Below are 7,859 nucleotides of genomic sequence, written 5' to 3' on the forward strand. Positions count from 1 at the left end.
TCTCTCTCTCTCTCTCTCTCTCTCTCTCTCTCTCACACACACACACACACACACACACACACACACACACACACACACACACACCTCTGTTTCTTTCTTTTTTCAGTCTTCCTTCTTCATGTATTTTCTTTTGTGTTTCTGTTTCCGCTTTCTCCTTCCTTTTTACATATACCTCTATTTTTCTCTTTCTCTCTTCCCCTCCTCTACCCTCCCATTTTTTCTTCTCTCTCTCTCTCTGTCTCTGTCTGTCTGTCTGTCTGTCTCTCTCTCTCTCTCTCTCTCTCTCTCTCTCTCTTTTTCACTTCATTCCACATCGCTTCCCTTTTCTGCTTCTTCCTCGTCCTGTTTCCTCTCCTTTCGTTTCCTTCCTCCACTTTACTTTTCCTCTCTTCCCTCTCCTCCTCCTCCATCCATCCTTCCTTCCTTCCTTCCTCTTTCCTTCCTTCCTTCCTTCCCCTTTCCTTCCTTCCTTTCTTCACTACTTCTTTCTCCGCCCTCCTCCTTCCTTCCTCTCTTCCTCATCCTCTTTCTTCTTCCTCTCTTACTTACCTTTCTCCCCCCCTCCCCCCTCACTTCCTCCACCGTTCTTCCCAGTCCTTTCCTTCCTCTCTCCTCCTTTACTCCTTCCTCAAATCCTCCTTTCCTTCCTCCTTTACTCCTTCCTCAAATCCTCCTCTCCTTCCTCCTTTACTCTTTCCTTTAATCTTCATCTCCCTTTCCTTCTTCCTCTAATCATCCTCTCCCTTCTCTCCTTCCTCTAATCTTCCTCTCCCTTCCTCCCCCCCTCCCACTCCTTTACTCATTCCTCTAATCCTCCTCCCCCTTCCCTCCTTCCCCCTGTTCTCCTTCCACTAATCCTGCTCTGCCTTCCTTCCTGCTTATCCTGCCTCTGCCGCGGTCCCTCCTTCCCACATTATTGCTTCCTATGGGATTTCCGAGGACAAGCCAGAATACCTCACTGCCTCCTCTACGGGGGTTGCAAAAACAGCAACACATCAGAGGCAAGGACCGACATACATACATGCATACATACATAGTCATGAACACACACACACACACACACACACATATATATATAATATATATATATATATATTATATATTATATATATATATAGAGAGAGAATATATATATATAGAGAGATATATTTATAGAGAGATAGATAATATATATATATATATATATATATAGAGAGAGAGAGAGAGAGAGAGAGAGAGAGAATATATATATATATATATATATATATAATATATATATTATATATATATATATATATATATATATATATATATATATATATATATATATATATCCCACATGCAATAATATAAACTCACTAAAGCAAATCCCATGAAAACACACCTTTCATAAAGAAGAGCAATAATATATATATATATATATATATATATATATATATATATATATATATATATATATATATATATATTATGTGAGGAAGAAGGAACCATATATATATATATATATATATATATATATATATATATATATATATATATAAATTAAAAGAACGGTGGAAGGAAAAAAAAATGTGGAAAAAAAAAAAAATCCATACACCAGATTACTGGTGCCCTCTATTCATAAAATATCTGTAACAGACTTGAACAGTTGTGGGTTGAAATTTGGAGAAAAACAACTCTGGGGAAGCGAGTTCAGAGATGCAGTTCGGGGAATGAAAACATTCTGATAGGCAGAAGTTCTGCAATATGGTTGAGTGACATTCCAGTCATGAGCGCTACCAGATGCCCGTGTGTGTGTATATATATATATATATATATATATATATATATAAATATATATATATGCTAATTCGTGTATATATATATATATATATATATATATATATATATATATATATATATATATATATATATATATATATATATATATATATATATATATATATATATATATATATATATATATATATATATATATATATATATATATATATATATTGTTACGGAACAGAGAAAGATAATGTACACTTTAAGTGAGAATACTAAAAATCACTACTGTCCCGTAAAGTTCCAGGTTCAAAACAAAAGAGTTAGGTAAAATTACAAGTTAAAGTTTAATGCTCAAACTAACAACGAAACATTCAGGACTCTACATAAGAAGGATAATGTAATGGCAAATAAACAGGTTAAATATATGGTTAACATGCAATAGCACTCTATTAACACGAAATTAGCAAGAAGTAAATTTATCTAAGTCAGCCCTGATAAAATAGGAGATACCAGACAATACTCAGTGAATGCCTTAGATAAATTATTACAGATACAAACTATTATCAAAAATGACTGACATTACCTTCAACCCAACATTAATCAAAAAACCTCACTAGGCCCAAGCAATTAACCTTATGCTACACAATACAAGAAAAAATACAAACAACAGTTATACTCAAATTACACCTGTGACAGCTGCTAGATGGTTGGAAAGATTTCTTGAGCACTCACAATGATAATATCTGTACCAGGGGAGGACAGAGATGTGAACAAAAATGAGGAGCAGGATCTAAGTGATGGCAATGATGCAGAATGACTGAGCTCATTATATAGGGGCCAGCAGAACTTGATACAACTTGCAATAGGACGCAGCAAATGGAAGCGATGATGGGACAAAACGGTCGACAATCCCTGCGACTGAATAACAGAAAGGACCCGACTTACTCTACTATAACAGAGGGTAGAAGGGGGGGGACTGAAGGCAGAACACATCGTGATCAAACATGCACTGGCATGTACTGTGCGTTAGCAAATTACACACAAGCCAAAGGATGATGAAATGCATAGGCTATGTAACACCTCCCCACAAAGAAAAAGAAATTTACAAAGGAAATTTCTTATTACTCTAAAACAATCTTGTCTAAAGTCTAGTATAAGCAATCTGTACAATAACATTTTACTTTCCCCTTGACATGTTGTATGTCTAATGAATACTCCTGAAGAAGTAGAACTCATCTTTGTCAATCTCTGATTTTTATCTTTAAACTTACTAAGGAATTTTCAGTGGGTTGTGATCGGTATAAATGACTATGCGGGTCAAAAACCAGAACCCACAAATAAAAAATGAAAACTGCACTGTAAACCCAAAATCAAGGCCAAAGAGCTCTTTCTCAATAGTTAGGAAGTAGTTCTTTTGAGGTGGAGTGAACTTCTTACTGTAATAAGATACAGGATGTTCAATACCCTAGATCATCCTCTGTGCAGCAAAACAGCCCCAGCTCCTGTATCACTTGCATCAACAGCCATCTTAAAAGGCTTAGCATAAATTTAGGAAGTATGAAAAAGCACTTCTGCTGACTTAATAGAATAGCTTTAAGTTTGTTGAAAGAGGATTCACAAAGTTATCGGTCCAGACAAATTTAACTCCCTTTTTCAGTAGGTCTGTAAGTGTAGTGATACAAGAATAAGAAAAGTTAAAGAACAAATCTCCTGTAATAACCTACCATTCCCAAAAATCTTTGTAGCTCTTTTCCTACTTTTAGGACTGGGAAGATCACTTATAACCTGAACCTTAGCTCCTGGTGGTGCACCAACATGTCCCATCACCAATTACATACCCAAGGTACTGAACTTTAAGCTTGACCTCAAACTCACTCTTTGATAAATTAGCCACAAGATTAATGCCTGAACTAAACGGTCAAAGAAATTTACTTTAGACATGGCACCTTAGATGATCTTTTCCAGTTGTCACTCAGAAGATTAATACATCATCAATATAAACAACTTTACACACCCTGCCAAACCCTCTGTTACAACATTCCATGAGCTTCTGAAATGTGGCTGGTGCATTCTTCATACCATATGGCATTACCGACACATCCAAAAGCCTTTCCTTCAGTGTTTCAAAACATGAGATCTCCCTTTCTAGCACGTTCCAGTCATAGGTACTTGCCAGTATCCACTTTAACAAATCAAACTTACTTATGTACCTAGCCTTTTCCGATCTTGTCTATGAAATCTTCCACACGAGGGAGAAGGGTAAGTGTCTGTTTTAGTTATCTGATTAACACGTCTGTAGTCGATGCAAAGCCTCTGCTTGACCCACCTGAGCTTCAGGGACTAGAGTGACAGGGAGAACTCCACTCGCTCTGACAGGGCTCAATCAAATCTTGTGGTCCAACATGGTAGCCAAGCTCCTTCCTGGATGAGAGGAACTTCTCACTGGGTTCACACCGGTAAGGAGGCAGTTTAATTGGCTTTGCGTCTCCAACCTCGACATCATGCATCAACACAGAGTAGTTCTTCCTGGAGTGGCCACGGAACACTTGCGGGTATTGCCTCCTGCCAGTAAATGCTTTCTCTGAAATAAAAGCTCCTGCCTTTCCTTGGGAGGTAGATGAGAAAGCTTGAGTCTGGAGGATCATTCATGAGTATCAGGATTCTTCCCCAAACTATCACTCAGGCTCATGCTGCATGTATAGGAGAACTTCACTTGCTAGACTCGGGTGGAACAGCTACAGGTGCAGACTGGATTATTTTCGTCCCGCCTATGATATAACTTCAGCATGTTGATGTGACATAGTTGCTTGCTCTTTCTACGATCTGGTGTGGCGATGACATAGTTAGACAATCACTGAGTTTCTTCTCCACGAAAATACAGGACCACTGGAAAGCTTGGCTTCGAAGAGGCTTGCCCATGAACTGGTAGCAGAATCAAAACCGTGATCTCCTGGCTGAAAGTGGCGTGAACGTGGACTTCTTATCATACCAAGTCTTCATCTTCTCCTGAGCAGCTCCTAAATTCTCTCTCGCCAGCTGTAAAAGCAGTGGACAGCTGTTCTTTGAACTTCATCTCACATACTCCAGCAGGTTGACGTCGTCTTCCTCCGACAGCCAGCATTCCTTGAGTAACTTAAGGGGTCCTCTTACTTCATGGCCAAACAGTAGTTCAAAAGGTGAGAAGCTCCAGTGATTCATTTGAGAGATTCTCTTGCGGCAAACACAACGAATGGAAGACCTTTATCCCAAGTCTTTCTGATGTTCCAAACAGTATTTCTTGAGCATCTGATTTGAGTGTTTGATGATATCTCTCCAACGCTCTCTTGGGTCCTGGGGATGGTGAAGCTGAAGAGACGTGATCTGGGTAAGATGCTTTCCAACTCTTTCAGAGACTTCTTGGAAAAACATTTGACATGGAAATTACTTCCCGGTCTGACTGTACCTCCTTGGGCAGACCAAACTTTGTGAAAGAACCCTAGCATTTCCTGTAACCACGTTCTTTGCTGAGATGTTTCTAAGTTGTTAGAATGAAGCTTCAGGATTACAGAGGTAGCCATATCAATCATGGTCAACACATAAGAAAATCCTGAAGAAGTCTTAAGGAAGAGGGCCCACAATATCCACCAACACACGGGTGAAAGGCGCCTCAAAAGGAGGAATGGGAACTAGAGGTAGCAACCTTTTCGGTCTGATTACACCTTCCCCACAACTTGACAGGTGTGACAGCCCAGACTTACAACCATCACCAGGAAACATCCCTGAAGATACCTGGCCAGTAGAAGTGTTTCAAAATGCGTGCTTTACAGTCTTCCTCACTCCAAGGTTGTCCTGCCAAACTGGAATCATGGAGCCACTCTAATGATATCCTGCCCCTACAAACACGAGGGATGACAACTTGATGTACAAGCCTCCCATTCACAGTGTCGGCTGGATGCTATTGGGGGTCTCCACTTCCTCATAAGTACTCCTGACTTGCTACATAATAACAAGTAGAAGCACCGGCTGACTCTTCTTCACTGTAAGCTAGAGTTAGCTAGACCTTTCAACTCAGGGTCAGCAACCTGTAACTCAACCAACTCTTGACGAGACAAATTATCAACATCCATGGGGTACTGCCTCTCATCTGGTGAGTGGTCCAAATTAGCAAAGAAAAGTGTCAGACTAGGATAACATCATCATCACTTCATTGCTCTCTAAATCACCAGTAACTTCTTAGACTTAAAGCCCTAGTGACCCAGCACATGCAGGGAACACATCGGGGACATCGCAATCCTGGGACGACACATAGCCACTGGCTCACTAGACAACTGAGGAGCTGGACACACTTGACACCACCAATATAATTTCCAAATGAAAAAGTTACACCTGACATTGGGAGTGTCTTTCTATTGTAACTACATGTGGAACCATGTAACAAAACCAGACTCTAAATTCACTCTGCACAGAGGGACAGAGAAGTAATTATTCCCTACCACCTTGTGAGATTACAATTTCATCTGAGGAATTAGCATTAGAGCCTAGAGGCACTGGTCAGCACAAGGGATTGGCAAGCACCTGTGTCACGATATATTTTAACTGATTTCCTGTCATTACTGTCCAGAGGACTGACAAAACCATCAGACAGGAAATTAGCACATGAACTCTTGAAATTGTCACCCACGTTACTGTACTCAAAAGAGAACTCCATCATGAGAATTTAAGTTACCTCTAAAAGCAGGTTCAGTTAACTCAGTTAATTTAAAAATTCTGAGAACTCTCAAGAGTGGACACTAGACCAATTGTTGAATATTCAAGAGTCTCTATTTTTGTTCACATCACGCTGTCTCCTGAAACATCTAAGTAGTATGAGTAAACTTACTACAATAATTTACATTTACTTTTCTGAAATCTAGAAATTGAAGCTGGTATTTACTTCCTGAGAAACATCATCCTTATTCTCTTTCCTGTTACCTGTACTCTGAGTAGAGGCACAACGTACTTACTCTCAAGCTTTCCCTTTTCTCTAGAATATCTCTTGTGAGTGAGAACATACTCATCAGCTAAAACTGCAACATCAGACAAATTATCCTATTCTTTTCTCATCAAAAGATATATGAAACTTACATCTTTACTAATACACACTTTTGAAATCCTCCAGCAAAATCATCTGCTTGAATTGCAAAATCAGAATCGTTCTGCGAATTGCTCCACTGCTATAACCTCTTTATTTGATTTTTGCATACCCAACATGGGATTGCTTATCTTGCTTGTAAGTTGTCCTAAATTTTACTCTATAGGCTTCAGGAACAAGCTCATAGGCCTTAAGAATCAAGCTCTTAACTACATCATAATTATCAGACTGATCCTGAGGCAAAGATGCATAAGTTACTTGAGCTTTACCGGTGAGAACAGTTTGAAGGAGTACTGGCCAATACTCCTTAGGCCAATTAAAACCTGTAGCTACCCTCTCAAACAACTGAAAATACTTTGTTAAATCAGATTCATTAAAAGGAGGGACAAGTTTAACATTTTTAGCCACATCAAAATCATCAGAGCTAGATGATCCAGTTCCACCTTGTTTCATGCGATACTCATGGTCTGCCTGAATCCTAGCAAGTTCAACTTGTGCCTGTATCTGTGCCTCCTGAATCCGAACCTGAGATTCCGCCTCCTTAGCCTGAGACTCAGCCTCCTTAGCACTTAGCCTCCTGCAGGGCTAGCTGTAACTTAGCTAATTCAATCTGCGTTTGCTCATTTGGAGGAGTTACATTAAACAAGCTTTCATTAATCATGTCAACAATTTGATCTTTAGAATGATGAGAGCGAACAGCAATTCCCAATTGTTGAGCAACAAGCTTAAGTTCATTCTTTGTTCTGTTTTCTATATCACACACTGTTTGCACATTTGACAAAAAATCTTTGGCTTCATCAAGTGTAGTAATAGTAGCCATCATGAATATATCACAGTCACAAAATATCAAGCAATATCCTTATGATAATATCCTGAATATCCTGATATGAGGTCGCCAAATTTATGTTACGGAACAGAGAAAGATAATGTACACTTTAAGTGAGAATACTAAATCACTACTGTCCCGTAAAGTTCCAGGTTCAAAAACAAAAGAGTTAGG

The sequence above is a fragment of the Coenobita brevimanus genome, chromosome 116 (assembly GCF_032717465.1).
Source record: "Coenobita brevimanus isolate Jiangsu-jjx chromosome 116, ASM3271746v2, whole genome shotgun sequence".
In the NCBI taxonomy this organism is placed as follows: domain Eukaryota; kingdom Metazoa; phylum Arthropoda; class Malacostraca; order Decapoda; family Coenobitidae; genus Coenobita; species Coenobita brevimanus.